The sequence below is a fragment of the Chlorocebus sabaeus genome, chromosome 10 (assembly GCF_047675955.1).
Source record: "Chlorocebus sabaeus isolate Y175 chromosome 10, mChlSab1.0.hap1, whole genome shotgun sequence".
In the NCBI taxonomy this organism is placed as follows: Eukaryota; Metazoa; Chordata; class Mammalia; order Primates; family Cercopithecidae; genus Chlorocebus; species Chlorocebus sabaeus.
The window spans coordinates 36,881,420-36,899,988 of record NC_132913.1 but is presented as its reverse complement, the minus strand read 5'-3'; positions in this window follow the sequence as shown (position 1 = coordinate 36,899,988).

Genomic DNA, 18,569 nt, shown 5'->3' with positions numbered 1-18,569 from the left:
TATGATCTAGAGCTAGGAAGTTTTCATTCATTTTGAAATGATGAAGTGTAGTGATTGCCACAGCATTTAGAATAACATTTATTAAAGTGTATGTATATATATGCACGTGTCATATGTCCTCAATAAATTTTTATCTATGTAACCAGCACCCAGATCAAAACACAGAATACCTCAGACATACTCATCCTGCTCCCTTCTAGGTACTTAACATGCCCCAGCCCTTGCCCTTTCCATGAGGAACCACTGTCCAGATTTCCTTAGTACAGGTTGGTTTTGCCTCTTTTGATGCTTTATATATAGATATACACACACACGTATATGTACACACAAATTATATATATATAATATATATATGAAACTGTATAATGTGTTCAATATCTGACTGCTTTTACTCAACATTGTGAAATTAATTTCTATTATCATATATGGTATCAAACTTGTTTGCCTAGTTTTTGCTTCCTCATTGCTTCTGAATTAGGACAGCTTTGACCCTCAAGGGAAATTTAGCAATGTCTGGAGACATTTTTTGTTTTCACAATTTGGAGGGATATGGGGGAGTTGTGCTACAGAACTTAGTAGGTAGAGGACAGGGTTAGTGCTGAACATCCCACAGTACAGAGGACAGTTTTATGCAATACAGAATTTGGTCAAGTACCTTGTACCACTCGTTATTTCTAATGTGTATTTTGCTTATTCAGCCATTTCCTACCTTGCACCATTCTTTAAGACAAGTTCCCTTGAAATTTCAACATTTGCTTTAACAATTATGAAATGTCACTTACTGATTGAAAATGATGCTTATTCCCTCTAGGTGGCTAACTCGGTGCATTCTGTTATACTGAGAAAGGGTACATGGTGGTGAGACTCCTTATCAACTTGCTTTTTAACAGGATTTCCAGAAACAAACATCATGATCAGCAGTAACTGTTATAAAAACTTTTTTTTCTGAAGTATTATGGCAAGATTCAGATTTTAGAAATATAACCCAAGGAACTTTTACTGAATGATAATAATACAAAGTGGTTGACTATTATGTACCACAGGAAAAAAACACCTCAGGTAACTTTGTTCACTTGATCAGGACCTCGTGGACAAGAAAGAATTTGCAAAATTATGTATCTTAAAAACATAAATTTGCTACCTTTTAAAATAAGACTGAGCCATTGAAATTACTATTAGAGCTATCACTGAAGAAAAGTTTGTTGTTAAATTTATGTTTTCACAAGAACTTAGGAATTTTTGTTCTTGAATGCTGATTACATAGATGAAAATTTATCAAGCACATAGAAATTAAATGCTGAAAGGGATCTTTCAGATCATGTGATCCACATTCCTCATTTTATAATAGACAAAATGGGAACAGGAGCATGCATCAGGTCACACAGCTAGTGTTAAGACCCAGCACTGGGACTTGACCGTTAGTCCAATAGTTATATATATTTTTCCATATTCACTCTTCATGGGTCATAATCAAGAAGTCTATGAAGTGTCTGATCAAAAATATCAAAGAGTTGAAGAATTTAAAGTGAAAGAACTTTTGGGTTAACTAATGCTGCCACTTCATAAACTTAGGAATTCATTACATTGAACTCTATCTGTTCCAAATTTCTTTGAAAATTTACTGAAACATGTATCTAAAAATTCAATTATAGAATGCTTGACTTCAAACAATAGTTCTCTAGCTTCAAGTTTAAAATCTTCGTGTCTTTCTTGGGCTTCTGTTACTTGTCATATCACCCTAGTCCTTATTGCTATTACATTTGAACAAAACTCTCTTTTTAGTTCCAACTCTATATTCTCCTTGTGACTCTTGTTGCTCCAAAGCAGGGTTTATCCACTTCTGCACCACTGACGTCTTGAACCAGATCTTTGTTGTGTGGGCTGTCCTAGACATTGTAGGAAGTTTAGCAGCATTCCCTAGTTTCTGCTTACTAGATAACAACAGCAATCCATGGTTATGACAAAAATGTCTTCAGTTACTGCTATATTTCTCCTATGGGACAAAATACTTGCTTATCAGAAATCAAATATAACCTGGTGTTCTGAATTTTATCTGACAACTCGCTTCACTGGGGTTGAGAACCACTGATTCGAAGTCCTCAACTTTAACTGAACATGTAGATCCCCTGAGGGCATTTAATAATGATGATTTGGCCTCACACCCACAGATTGATATCATTAGTCTGATGAAGTTTGGATGTAAGTACTTTTTAAGGGCTCCCCAGGTGTTTCAGGGTGCATTCAGGGTTAGAACCTCTGGTCTCTTCTAAAACTCAGTAGTAATTGGTGGATTAGCAGCATCTAAGGAAGTAAGAGTAAGATTTGGTCATCCAGTTCATGTATTAAGAAAGTTCATGTATATAGAAAACAAAAGTGAAGGCTCTAATATTTTGCATTAAGAGTGACCTAATCAGGCCTAAATCAGTTCAAGGATTTGAGTCGCACTCCTCTATGAAACCTTTCCTGGCTCTTCCATCCCTCACTGGTCTTTTTCCTTCATTTGTGTCTTAGTCTCCACCAAACGATTTTGTACACAGTTCCTTTGTATTTTTGTCTTAAATCTTGCCTCCCATACTTGGAAAGTAAGGACCCAATTTCCCACTAAACTTAAACACACCATTGAATATGCAGTAATAACTTTCCTCTTATCCTCTCATTACTAACCAGGATATTTTAAACTTTTTCATAGGGTTTTCATTGCCCTCTCAGAATACATGTAAACTATAAATTACCTAGACTTAAATTAAGGCTTTGAGCATTTTTTGTATTTTGAGACTTTGAGCATTTGACTTCCATTCATTACTGGAAATTATCAGTTAAAACCATGTCACTACTATAAAAAGCACATAAAGTGGTCACTTGATTGATGACAAGGGTGACATTGCAGTGCAATGAGAAAAGAATGATCTTTTCAGTATATATTGCTGGGTCAACTGGATATTCATATAGAAAAAATGTATTTTTGCTTTTACATGACACATACATGAAAATTACTTCTAAATTGATTCCAAGTCTAAATGTGAAAGGTTAAAGCTTCTAGGGGAAAAATATATATATATTTGTGCTTTGGAGTAAAGATTTGTTTTTAAGAGAACACAACATAATCATACAAAGGGAAAAATGATTAATTGGATCATGTTAAAACTAAACTCTTGGTCGGGCGCCATGGCTCACGCCTGTAATCCCAGCACTTCGGGAGGCCAAGGCGGGCATATCACCTGAGGTTGGGAATTCAAGACCAGCCCAACCAGCATGGAAAAACCCCATCTCTACTAAAAATACAAAAAAATTAGCCGAGTGTGGTGGTGCATTCCTGTAATCCCAGCTACTCGGGAGACTGAGTCAGGAGAATCGCTTGAACCTGGTAGGTGAAGGTTGCAGTGAGCCAAGATCGTGCCATTGCACTCCAGCCTGGGTAACAATAGCGAAACTGTCTCAAAAACACACACACACGCACACAAAACAACAAAGAACTCTTAATTCATCAAAAGACATTATGAAAGAGAAGGCAGCTAACAGAGTTAAAGATAAGTACATACCAACAATCCGGCAATATACATATCCAATAAAGAGCTTGTATTCAAAATATATAAAGGCTCCTAAAATCAGTAAGCAAATAACCAGCAGAAAAATAAAGATAAATGTTTACAAAGAAAGATACTTAAATGGTCGGTAAACATGGTAAGGTGAAATACTTCATTAATCATCGGAAATGTAAATTAAACCTACAATGCCATACCACTACATCTCTCCCAGAATGAAAAATGAAAAAATAGATAATACCAAGTTATAGTATAGATGTAGAACAACTTAAAATTCTGTTGATGGGAATGTAAAGTGGTATAAATACTTCAGAAAACTGACGGTTCTAAGGCTTAATGCGCCCTAGGACCTGGCAATTTCACTCTGAGGTATAGACCAACCAGAAATGCATGTATGTGTGTATGTATGTATATATTCACCTTACTCATGTAAAAGTCTATACCGGTGCTAAATAACCAAACGTAAGAAACTACTCAGATGCACACTAGAAATTTTTTTGTCAATTTATATATCAGTTGTGTCACATTCACATAATGAGATACTATATAATAATGAGAATAATGCTTTATGACTAGCAACAAAATGGATGAAAGTAATAATATACCAAAGAAGCTAGACACAGGAGTATGTGCTATGTAATTCTATTAATATGAAATACAAAAACAAAACTATGCTTCTAGAAGTCAGGATAGTGCTTACCCTTCGGAAAGGAAGAATTGACTGGAAGAAAGGATAAAGAGGATTCTAGAATGTTGGTAATGTTTTGCGTTCTGTTTTGTTTTTCTGAATTTGAGTATTGACCACACGATGAATATAGTTGTGCAAACTTAACGTGCACTTTTTTGTATGTATAGTATAGTCCAATAAAGTTTTGAAAAATACAATCAAATCCACTCTGAAAATAGTGGGAGAACCTATTCACAAATAAATGATGCCAGCAAAGGGCCTTTAAACTGAATCCAGTTTTTAAAAAGGAACTAAAATTTATAGGTAAATGAAATTTTGAAGCAAAATTATCTTCTTATTAAATATTTAAAGTTTTAATTATACATTAATGCTTATAGTATATAAAACAAGTTTTCAAAGCATTTTTATTACTAATATTGTTGTTAGACATATTTTACATTCTTTATAGCATGATCATTTTTGCCAAGAGCTTTAAGAGTTTTCCCAGAACCTCTTAATCCTTGGATAGTTAAATCATGCTTAGGGTTCCTAACATTGAGTCATCCATGTAGATTTCCTCTCTATCAATCTAACATTCTTTCACTGTTTCAGTTATTTCATGAAATGTTGCATCTTGGGCACAGAGTATTCATATGAAATGGCATAGTCACTAACTTTGTTTCCTTTAAATGAAAATAGGCTAAACTGGTAAGGTTGCAATGCTATAATCTGCTTTGATCTCATTGTTCTATATAAAAACAGAGGCTCTAATTGCTTTAATTTTATGTAGATAGGATTATATTTAAGTTACAACTTCTTATATCTTCTAGTATAAAGATTTTGTGTCATTGCCACTATTTAAAATGAGTGACAATTCAGTAGTACAAAAATAGACATTAAACTTTTTAAACACTGGTTTGTACTCATAGCTTATGTTGTAGCTGTATATGCCATTTTGCTACAAATTTAATTTTTAGTAGTTTTTAAATAGTTTAATGTCATCCTTGTCACAGACTTCATGAAAAAGTGCCTGCCAGAAAGTCCAATTTTGTTACTGGAAGAATGGTTGAGCACAGTTCCTGTCACATAGATGTTCAGTAACAGATGTGAATTAGATGCTGATTAACTTAATGATGATTCAGAAGAGTAAATCTAGATTTGTTGAGGTCAAACTGGAGCTGTGTCATGTATCCGCTTCAATCCAAAAACCTGGTGTAGAGATCTTTAATTGAAGTCATGCACCATATAACGACGTTTCTGTCAAGTTTGGACCACAAATATGATAGTAGTCATATTTTTACTGTACCTTTTCTATGTTTAGATACACAAAAACGTATCATTGTGTCACAGTTGCCTACAGTATTCAGTACAGTAACATGCTGTACAGGTTTGCAGCCTAGGAGCAATAGCCTATACCGTTAGAACCGAGGCGTATAGTAGCTTATACAATCCAGGTTTGTGTACACTCCTGATATTCACACATTGATGAAGTCTCCTAACTACCCATTTCTCAGTGTATCCCTGTAGTTAAGAGACGCATGACTAGTTTCAGACTAGTTTAGCCTGTTTTACAATTGTAGCACTATTTTATCAGCACAATTGTGATAGTATATTTAATGAAATACACTGCTTGTCTCCCAAATACTGAATAGCACATATACTAAAAAAGGTTTTTTAATCTGATATTCAAATTTATCTTAGTGTCTTCCTTTTTGTATTTGCTGAATGACTCTGTGTGAATGACAACATTGCTATCAAATGACAGTTATTTTTAATAGTAAAATTGTAGAGGGACTCAAAAAAAAAAAAAATGCTAAAGCCAAAAAGGGTACAAGCTTTGAGTACTCTAGAAAATCAGCACTTTCCGGGTTAAACAGTGCCTCCATGGCTCATCATCAGTTTATAATTTCAGGTTGTTGCCTTTGAAGGTTCGTGGTTACTGTTCATTAATTGCTATTTTATGTCTCCTGTTTGTTTTAAATTTGTGACTAAGATCCTCAACATTGAAATCAACAATAATTGTATAAGAATTTTATTTTTCACATCCCTTTTTGATTGCAGTAGGACATGAGGTCTATTCCTTGTTTGCTTACAGTGAATGTGACTTCATTTACCCTTGTTTAAAGTTATTTTAAATAAGATGAACACACGTGCCACACGTTGTCAGTTGCTGGATTTGTGCCCATTCAAACTGAGTTAAGTCACCAGTGGTCACAGAGAAGACTTTCTTCTGGTACTAAGTAATCAAGCTTAGAAAGAGAAAGGGAAACTATGCTTATGGCAGTGTAACTAAGTTACAGTAACAAGATTTGTCCTGTACAAAGCCTGGATGAGTTAAAATACCTTCTGAGTCAAGTGGTCACTCATGGGAAATAAATTAACTCTCTTGGGACACTGGAGCATGAATTAGTGATCTGAAGAGGCAATTAATCTCAAATGAATGAGCACTTGGCTTCTAGATTGCTCTCTATTTACGTTACAGTTTTTCACGAATCAAATGTAGGTTAACTTACAGTGTAGTTTTATGTAGATTAGCCAAAAGTCCATGTTAATTCAAGACAGTGTCTCTAAGAAGCAAAAAATATTTTAGCATATTGGAAAAAAAAAAAAAAACCTGCAAGTTGGTCATGGAATCTAAAATAGAGATACAACTAAAAATCCGGATTCTCAACAAAGTAGGGGAGTCACAATAAGGCAAAAAACAAGCAGTTTATTCTTTAGGGCTATCAGAACTCATGGCCTGCTTCTTAAATTAATTCTGGCTTTCATTTTAAAGTGACGTTTATTTTCATGGGCAAGTTAAACACTCTGTAGAACCCTACTATGATAACCCCTTTTCTGATACTGCATTATGAAAGATATGAAAATCACTGAGATTAACTAATTCCATAAGTTGTATAAAAAAAAATTACAGTCATTTCAAATACTAGATCCCCAGTGTTGTGAGTACTGTTTAGTCTCAACCAGCAGAAAGAGCTATTGTAAGTTCAGGATTGCCTTTAGCTATTAGCTTTTCCAGTATGCCCCTCCATTTCAGAGTGAAAAATAACCTAATGCTACAATGAGCATCCTTTTCATGAGCATATATATGTATTTCTTATACATACACACACCTTATGGACAAACCTTCTAACAACAAAAATAGTTATATATTTAAGATATGTTATCTATGTTGCACTAAAATTTATTCACAAATGTGACTATCTCAAATGGATAAGAACCTCTAATTTTGCACTTAGGATTTTGCCAACTTCATTGAACATCCTCTATATTTAAAAAGACAGGCTGCAGTGATACATTTGGCCAATAGGTGGCACCATTTAATTACCTTGAAATTCCTCAAATTTGAGACTTGTTTGGCCAAGAAAAAAAAAAAGTTACCTTATCAATTCTGCATGTTTGAAATGTAAACTATTAGAAAAGTTCCTGCACATTGATAATTACTTCTTTTTGTGGCTTTTTAGAAACTAGCATTTTTTTCTAGTGGTATTTCCTAGATGCCATTACTTGGACTATGAAATAGAAAACGAATGCCTGATGCAGTGTCATGTTGTTCCATCATTATACATGTAATTTTTATCATTTTTAAAATTGTGAGTTTCTAGAAAAGTATCAGTCTGTTACAATACAATCTAGTGTCTTGAATCAGAAGAAAGATATGGGAGCACTCCTAGGCACTTAGGGAAATAAGGAAAGACGCAGCAAAAAGACCTGGTGTGAGATAGTGAATTTTTTCTCACCAGCAAAGCAGTCAAGAAATCCTGGAATTGAGAGCACTGTGTTTAGTCAAAAGATCTGACATGATCTGAGATTTAAAATTAATTTTTAGTTGTTAAGCAATTATTTAGTGCCTCCCATTCCTGAAAAAAAAAACAAAAACAAAAAACCGGGACTGTGGCTCTGACATGATATGGTTTTACAGAGTCATTAAAAACATACTATGTGAAACGCAGAGAAAATGCATGAAAAAATGAACCAATTCAATTTTGTCATGTTACTATGGAGTATTTAGAACAGACCGTGGCAAAATCCAAAGTGTCTTGTGAATAGTAAAAGAAAACTCAAAATTTATAATTATTTCAATATTAAGAAATTATATTCTAATTATTTGAAAAATAAGTTATGTGGGAATAGACACATTGAACTTCAAGGTCAAGGTAAGTAAGTAATAGAACTTTACACAAATAATAGCCTTGTAGACAAGAAAAATAAAAGAGTATTGATTTGGGAGGTCTTAGAAATTGTGTAGTCCCGCCCTTTATTTTTTGGATGAGAAAACTCAAGCCTTGAAAAGTTTAATGATTTGCCCAAGGTTGCATTAGAATACAGCTTTTCTGGGTGTTAGTCCATGAACTACTTCTTGTCTAATTGGCAATTTCTGATAATTCAGGGAAGTGACTTTAACATTTTATTTTTTATGAAAAGATTTTTTAATTACAGTATAGACTTTTATAATTTCATCAATTTTGCATTACATGATAATGTATTTGCAGTGCAGTCTTAATTAGGAAGCTTCTCCACTCTGAAAGGGGAAACTCATTGTACTCTTTATTTGAGCAGCTCTGCTCCATTTATTATATCAGTGCTTATATAAATAGCAAGAAGTTCTGGCTAGTGGGAGTGCCAGAACTAATACAGAAAGGCCTTTTGATATGATAAAATACTATATTTGCTCATTAATATTTAGGTTTCATAGTTATACACTTATGGGTATAAGAAAGCACCTTTATTACTGAAATTTCTTCAGAAACAATAATGGTATGCATTTGAAACTCCTGTTTGGGCTATTTTTTTTATCACGCAAGATTTCCTAGGAATGCATCTGTCACAGAGCAGCATAGATACTTGAGATGATGGGGCTATTAATTTGATCTTGAACAATTATGTCAGGCATTCTGTTGCACACAATGCCAACTACTTATTAAAATAGATTACAGCAAGCCCTTTGCTACTTCTAGCATTGCCTGCCATCACCATATGGTTTTATGTACGTGTCCCTCCAAAATTCATAGGTGGGAACTTAAACGCCAAGGTGGTAATATTAAGAGGTGGAGCCTTTGGGAGAGTGATTTAAGTTATGAGGACTCTGCCTTGCGAATGGGATTAATGCCCTTTTAAGAGGTTTCAGAGAGCACCTTGACCCTTCTACCCTTCCCTCCCTTTGCCATGTGAGGACACTGTTCATCCCTGCAAAGGGTGCAGCAACAAGGTACCATCTTGGAAGCAGAGAGAGAGCCCTTACCACACACCCCATCTGCCGGCACCCTGAACAGTGAGAAAGTTCTACTACAGTGGACCCTTGAACAAGAGGGGGATTAGGGGTGCCAACCACCCCAAACCCATGCTGAGTCAAAAATCCACATACAACTTTTGACTCCCCAGAAACCGAACTACTGATAGCCTACTGTCGACTAGAAGCCTTGTTGGCAACATAAGTAGTTAACATATTTTGTATGTTAAATGTATTACATTCCGTATTTTCTTTTTCCTCAGGCTGGAGTGCAGTGGCACGATCTCGGCTCACTGCAAGCTCCGCCTCCCAGTTTCACTCCATTCTCCTGCTTCAGCCTCCAAATTAGCTGGGACTACAGGCGCCACCACCAGGCCCGGCCAAGTTTTTGTATTTTCAGTAGAGACGGGGATTCACCGTGTTAGCCAGGATGGTCTCAATCTCCTGACCTCGTGATCTGCCCACCTCAGCCTCCCAAAGTGCTGGGAAATAAACTAGAGAAAAGAAAATGTTTTAAAAAAAAATCATGAAGAAGAGAAAATATATTTACTCTTTATTAAGTGGAAGGGGATCCTCACAAAGGTCTTCATCCTCACTGTCTTAATGTTGAGAAGACTGAGGAGGAGGAGGTAGAGGAGGGATTGTTCTTGCTGTCTCAGGGGTGGCAGAGGCAGAAGGAAATCTGAATATGAGTGGACCTGGGCAGTTCAAACCCGTATTGTTCAAGTTTACCTGTAACTATAAATTACCCAGTTCGTGGTATTCTGTTAAACGAACCCAAACGGACTAACACTGTATAAGAATAATTAAATCATTTAAAATGTTAAGATTCACAGAGTTTTCTCAAACTCTACACCTTTCCTTTGCTTTTTACTTAATCATACCCAATATACATCCACTCTGAATTAGTAAAGTTTGATGTTTGATGCTGACGTCCTTTAAGTCTGTTCCAAGTCGTAGAGCTTATGGCATGTCTAGAGACTCTTGGAGGAGAGGAAATCTGAGCTGGCCCCTGAAAGGCAGGTGGGATTTGAATAGTGAGCAGAGGATATTCCAGGAACTAGGAATATGAGACTAACACAAGAGAGTGGACTGGTTTACCTAGAATTTCCTTGACTGCAAGGACTTGGGAAATGAGGTTAGAAAGAAATGTTGGGGCTAGATTGAAGAAATTTTTAGTTCCAGAATAAGGAATTCGCCAATATGCTATAGCATTAAACATTGAAGGTTTTCAAGTAGGAGAAAAATTCGATTAAATCAACTTTTGGAAAGATAGATCTCCTGGTGATATAGGATATAAATTGTAGGCAAAAAGTAAGTGGCAACAAAAAGACTACTATTGTAATGGGGTAACTCAAAGGTAATAGAGGCCTAAATTAGGGTGGTGGCCGTAAGAATGACATAAATATTCTAAAGGAGAAATTAAAGCAGGGACTGACTGCTCCCTAGGTCTTGTTGTCCAATCCCACTTCCAGCAATCCAAACAAAAGACTGCAGTTTTCAACATGGATGATTAAAAGAATAATAATAATAGCACTGGTAATAATAATAACAGCCAACATTTTCATAGTGCTTACGGTGCCCAGCACTTATCTAAGTGCTTTATACTTAATGCATATAATCTTCATAACAACCCCATGAAATAAGTATTATTATTCTCATTTCATGGATCAGAAACCTGAAGCAGAGAGGAGCCGGATGATGTGTTCAAAGTCGCATGGATATTGAACGGCTGAGCCAGGACTGGAACACAAGAAACTGGGCCCTGGACCCTAATGCCTAGCCTGGTGGTCTCACTACCAAGTACTAGTTTGTAGCATATAGCCCTTTTAAATTTATGTGGTAAAGTTAAAATGGTGGTGAATATCTGCATATACTTAGAGTCGGGAACCTAGAGTTCAGAGAGTACTCAGGATAAAGGATATACAATTGAATGACATGCATACTTCACTCAACTTGAATGTTTGAAACTCCATTACTGCATTTGATGATAGAATTTAACCCCCTGGTTTTCCACAGCTCAGCAGAGAGGGTGTGGTAGGGCTGGGATCAAAACAATAAAGATTTTCAGACCCATTGGAAAGAGTTTTGACAGGCTTTGTCATCGTAGCTCTCAGTAGCAATGCTCTGCTTATCTTTTGTTCTCTGATGTGTGCAAATAATTTGCTACGTCATCATGTACTATTTTAATTTCCATTTGGTTCTAGGAAATCAAGTTGCTTATAATATTTTCATGCTCATTCTTATGTTCCAATGTTTAACAACTGTTTTAGGATTCTGAAATTTCTCAACATGCATGAAATATCATGACTAGTTCAGTTATCCAGATACTCATCCAAAATCAAAGGGCTGTACAGCATCATTAAGAGACTGGGGTTTGGAAAAAAGCTCCTGAGTTTGGATCTCTGTTGTGCCATTTACAGGTTTCCTGACCTTCGGCAAGTTCCACTTCTGTTAATACCCATCTTATGAGAAGGTTTAAGGTTTAGGAGGGATGACATATGCAAGCCATTTCTTACTATTCCTGTGGAAGAGGTCAGTAAATTTTAGCTGTTCTTATTATCTGACCTCTGAATGTGTACAAATTTTGTGGACATCTAAACAGCAAAAATTACCCCCAAATATATTTTCCTAAAATTATAATACAAACCTCTTCAAGAGGACGTGTTTGGCAGAACACTTTAGTATTTGATCTCACCACAACTTTGGAAAAGGAAAAGTAATACCTTCACAAACAATTCATCACGTCCAAAACAAATAAATGGAGCACTCCAACTAGCTGTTCATACACAGATAGTGTGTTAAGTAATCATGGAATTCACTGCTTTAGACTTAATCAGCCATTACATGCCCAGAGATGTTTTTTTGGAAAGTTTTTATTGGCATTTGAAATGGTTTCCTGTTGGCGAAGTGTACAGTACCTCAAAACCCAACAGGCAAACACTGTATCCAACAGAATTCCACCTCAATAGTTTAAAAACTTATATACATGCACTGTAAGAGAATACAGGTCTTCAAAGGATCAGCATTTATAGTGACAGATACTGTGTGTTTAGAAAGCTAAGTTTTTAAGAATCCTGCGTTAGTGCAAAATAGTTCCCTCCATAGAGATTTTGCTAGGTCTTCGCAAAGGTCAAACTGTTCACATCTATTGTCATGATTCCATTTACGAGTCAGTAGGAGATTGGAAATCAACCATTTTTTCACATGCATTAACTGTTAAAATTTACAGAAGTACTGTATCTCATTTAATAGTCATAAAAACAGTATGAGATAAGTGATAGTATCCCCAGTTCTTGAGGAGGAAATCGAAACTCAGAAAAAAATAAGTAAATGATTTAAGTTCACAACATTTCTAAGTAACAGACTAGGAATCCAAACTCAGGTCTTTTTCATATGAAAGTTCCAATCTTTCATGCCCTACTGCTTCATGAAAACCTGATCAAGCTTCTCACGTTTGGAAATGATTTTTGGATATTTTATTGAAGGGAGGGGCTGTTGATTATAAGGAAGTGATTGGAGCATGATTTAAAGTGATTTTGATAAATGATTTTTTTTAGGTATCCCAAAGTCATAAATGAAAAGCCTTGATAATACAAGTCTTTATATGGCAGGTGGCTCAGAGTATGTTCTGCTATGTTTGAAAATAAAAGTTCAAGAAGCCTTTGAATTCTGGATTTAGAAAGAGTGCACTAGTATATTTTTAGACTCATAAAATTTAGACGAAATTAAAAATTTTAGTATTGCAATCCCCAGCATGATTCCTGAATAAAGTGTCTATTAGCACCTGCTTATATGGTTTGGTGAAGCTCAAGAATAGTGTAAATACTTTAACTTGAATTCTACTATTTATAAAGTGATTGTATGAATGAATTAGAAAGAAACATCCCAAAAGAAGTCTTAATAGGTATAATGGCTATGGTTGCCCTCGATAAAAAAGTTACAAACATGTATGTGCATATGTCCAAACATACACAGATATGCACAGGTTTTTAAAATTTTTGTTATTTTATATTATATTATTACAAATTAATATTATTCTGGTACTTAAGAAATACTATGAGTTTTTTAACTGTTATAATTATGTTTCTTTATTACATCTTAGTTATTATTCAAACTAGAAATATGAAATTTAGAGGCAGCAACTCTTGTTTACATTAGCTATTCATTGCTACATTGAAAAGATATCTTTCAGGAGCTCTTAGCCTTTTTTATGCCATGGGCCCCTTTTCAGAATTATGTTTTTAAAAGCATAAAATACATATAGTTACTCAAAACCCAATTATTTTGAAACACATTTATCAAAAACATTTTTAAAGTTTGTGACATATATACTTTTTATTAATGCATTAAATTACAAAATCGAACAGCATTCTAATGCTGCTATAATTTTGAATTAGTGATGAGAAATGATCTTATGAGATATCTACAGCGGCTGTAATATGATGGTGAAAAATCTGTGTTTTCTATTGGTGACAAGTCACAAGAACTGCTAATAACACTTGATTTGTTGCCTGCGGTCATAATGGAAAGGAATGCCAAAATAAAAATGTAATTTTCTTTCCAACCAAATTTTATTCTATGCGTGGACCCCTGGAAGTCCATGGACCTCTTGTTAAGAAAGTAACTAGATAGCTGCTTTCCACAAATTTGTATCAGCAATGATTATTTACTATTATTGCATACTTTTGGGCTCATATTATAATAATCCCTGTCATATTTAAGGTAGACTAAACTACTATATTGGCTTGCACTGATATATATTCTGGCGTCCAACACAATGGAAGTCTTACTTCTCAGTCGTATTACAGGAAGGCAGGTGGCTCTCCTCCAGAAGGTAATTCAGGGACCCAGACTCCTTCCACCTTATATCTGTATTAACTCCTAAGTCCTTATTGGTCTACATTGGACTGACAAGAGCGGAAAGAGTGTGGGGAAAAAATAAGCGGTGGTGGTGATGTGAGCCATTTCTGGGTCAAGCCAACTTAAAAGCCAAGACAAAATTTGGCTGGAAAATTAGCTTTTGTTCCTACAATCATTTTCTTTTAAAGCTCTTATGAGATAGATTTGAGAGAGTGTTTTTCTCATATCATCCCTCACATTCCTAAGATAAATCTTACTTGGTTGTGGCAGACTGGCTGCTTTTCTAAATGGTTGAGCTGGGAAGAACAAACAAAAATCTCATCAGCCTTTGCTCTGTGAATAGGAGCAGCTAAACTGCAAGCATGCGAGCTGTGTAAAGTGTCCTTCTCTCTGACTCCTCAAAGGTGATCTATCAATTGCTGCTTCCTATTTATCTAACATCCTAAATACCACTTTAATCAGGACTGCCCCTGCTGCTGCCTTACTTCAGATGCTCATAAATTCTCTCCTGCACTACTTCTGTAATAGCCTATGGATGGAATGTTTTGCCTTCAGTTTTGTCCTCCCTCCCAAGGTCATTTTTCTACCACTATTCTCCAAACTTTTAAAACTTCACACCCCTGTGGGTGAAAACATTGAGCACACACCTCCATACCTGCACATTGATTTCTTTTAAGTATGTATACTTTCACTATATGTATACAATAAGATGTTTATACACATTAAAAATGTTTAAATGGACAAATTAAAAGATAAATGTGATAGAAGTTCTAAGACGATCTTCCCCATTCAATGAATTATTTGACACATACATGTGTCATCCTGTGTACTGTCAAGATAAAGGATGCTATAAGCATTGGAGGAGTCACTGAAGAATTACAGCTTACTTGAATGTGGGAGAAGTTAGGAAGCCCAGGTGGGTCTAGAAGGGGAGAGTCAGGACTGGAGAAACACTAACAACTTCAGCTTGAAGTAGAAACGCTGACGGAAGAGTTAGAGTTTGTAGGTAAGTCTCAGAAACAGTAGATCTGACCACAAATAAGGACAGTGAAGTGGGAGCTCCTACAGAATTCTCAGAAAACTGCTGTGTGGCACCATCTCTGGGGACCCCAGGACCTTCTGCATATGATGCTTTTTGCTTCACCTCTACCTTCTCAATTTCCCCAAGTTCTTCTCCTCAGAAAACTCTAAAACATTACTCTACTGAGAAGACAATTCCAAGAAATGTATTTCCCAGCCTCAGAAGACACTGGAGCTGATGGTGCCAGGTGACAAAAATCGATCCAATCCAATATACTTTGGGGAACAGCCACTTAAGATTGGAGACTAATACTCTATTCTGGAATTCAGAGTAGTTTTCTCAAATTGCACCTGATTTTGTCTTTTTCAAAATCTTATAGCTTCCTTTTTCCTCCAGTGGTTTATAACCATTTTGGCCCTGAAAACTTTTGTTTACATACTTATGTAAGAGTATAAGCAAATAAAAATTTTTATATTAAGCACTGGTTGAGCAATGGGAGAGTCTCAGAACCCTCTTCCATTTCCCCACAACCTGCACTGTTTCCCATAGCACTACACAGTGCCCCCTTAATAAGGAAACTTCCAGAACACCATGGAACCTGTATAGAAATCACCGCCCTACAAAGGTCACGAACAGGCACTTCTCGAAAGCAGACATTCATGCAGCCAATAAGTATATGAAAAAATGCTCATCATCACTAATCATTAAAGAAATGCAAATCAAAACCACCATGAGATACTATGTCACACCAGTCAGAATGGCTATTATTAAAAAGTCGAAAAATAACAGACGCTGGCGAGGTTGCAGAGAAAAGGGAACATTTATATTTTGCTGGTAGGAATGTAAATTAGCTTGGCCACTGTGGAAAGCAGTGTAGAGATTTCCCAAAGAACTGAAGACAGAACTACCATTCAACCCAGCAATCCCTCTATTGGATATATACTCAAAGGAAAATAGATCATGCTACCCAAAAGACACATGTATGTGTTCATGTGTCCTATGTTCATGTGATCTATGTTCATGCAGTGCTATTCATCATAGTAAAGACATGAAATCGACCAAGATGCCCATCAATGCCCACCAACGGACTGCATAAAGAAAATGTGGTACATACACCATAGAATCCTACGCAGCCATAAAAAAGAGTGAAATCATGTCCTTTGCAGCAACATGGATGCAGCTGGAGGCCATTATCCTAAGTGAACGAATACAGAAAAAGAAAACCAAATACCACATGTTCTCACTTATAAGTAGGAGCTGAATATTAAATACGCATGGACACAAAGGTGGGAACAATAGATACTGAGGACCACTTGAGGTGGGAGCAGAGCAAGGGGGATGGCTTGGAAGGCTGCCTATTGGGTACTATGCTCACTACCTTGGTGACAGGGTTAGGCCTCAGTGACACACAATTTATTCATGTAACAAACCTGCACTTGCAGCTCCTGGACCTACAATAAGAGTTGGAAAAAAAGAAAAAGAAAGCATACAAATGAATAGCCAACAGGTATATGAAAAAAAATGCTCAATATCACTATCATTGGGGAAATGCATTTCCCGCAGTGGGATATCACCTCTCACCTGTTAGAATGGCAAATGTCAAAAAAACGAAAGATAACAAGTGTTGGCAAGAATGTGGACAGAAGGGAGCCGTTATACACTGTTCATGGAAGTGTGAATTGAATTACTACAGCCATTACAGAAAAAAATATGGAATTTTCTCTAAAAATTAAAAACAGAACTACCATAGGACCCAGCAATTCCACTTCTGGGTATGTAGGCAAAAGAACTGAAATCAATATGTTGAAGAGATATCTGCACCTCTATGTTCATTTCAGCATTATTTACAATATACAAGATATAGAATTAACCTAAGTGTTCACCAACAAATAAACAAATAAAGAAAATGTGAGAGAGAGATATATATATATATCATATATATATACACACACACGCACACACATATGCACAAAGGAGTACTATTCAGCCTTAAAAATAGAGAAATTCTATCATTTGCAAAAACATGGATAAACCTGGGGAGCATTATTTTAAGTGAAATAAGTCCGACACAGAAAGATAAATACTACATAATCACATTTATAAGTGGAGTCTAAAAAAAGTCAAACTTCTAACATAGAGTAGAATGGTGATTCCCGGAGGCTAGGGAAAGCGAATGGCTGAGGAGATGTTGGTCAAGGAATACAAAATTTCAGATAGACAGTAGGAATAAGTTTAAGATATCTATTGTATATTAGGGTAGCTATAGTTAATAAAATATATTCTTGAAAATTGCTAGGAGAGTAGACTTTAAATGTTCTCATTACAAATAGAACTATGTGAGGTAATACATACGATAATTCACTTTATCCATTCCACAATGGAGACATCTATTAAAATATCATGTTGCAAACCATAAGTATACAGAAGTTAGTCAATTAAAACATTTTTAAAGAGAAAAAAAATCACTGCTTTGACATTCAAAGTAATTAGCATGGTATGTAAGGCGTTTCGTTATCTCCCTCCTTCCTACTTTCAGTTTTGTTTTCTAGTAGTCTTCAGGCATCCTGAATACTGGCATTGCCCATTTAATTTTTCTAACCTCAAAGATTTTCCTTGGCATATCTGCTCCCCTTTACTTGGAATGCCCCCCTCCCCACCACCTTATCCCTCAAGTACACTCTTAGTCCTCAATTTCTGCAGGTAATTATTCCCAGCCCTAACAATCCCTCCTTTTAGTAGAACACTTGGTACAAAGCAGGATTCCAGACTTGCTGATTCCATGAATTGACGAAGCATGAGTTGAGCTATCTCAGAACAGCATCCCTAAAGATACAGTATACATTATCTCCACTCTTCATTTCTCAATTCTATTGGCACTTAGACAAAATATATATAGTGCATAGTTTTATTTTTGGTGTTCTTTTAATAGCGGATCATTTTGTGTCTCTGTGTATAATTTTGTCAAAACAAAGAGCTGTTCTGAAATTTATCAATGAACGTGAGATATTTTGCTTTTGCTGGAGAAAAATTGAAAATCATTGCAAAAAATGACGGAGACAAGCATTTCTTGACTCTCGTATTTGCAAAAGCAAATGACAGCATTCAGAATTCTCCACTAACTGTCCTATGTTCTCCACTCAACTTTGTCATCCACCGTTTCCTGATGCTAATCTCTTCCTCCAGGCTGGACAGTTTTCTTACTATATTTATGAACAACATGTTAGGTTTTACTTCCAATTCTTTTCT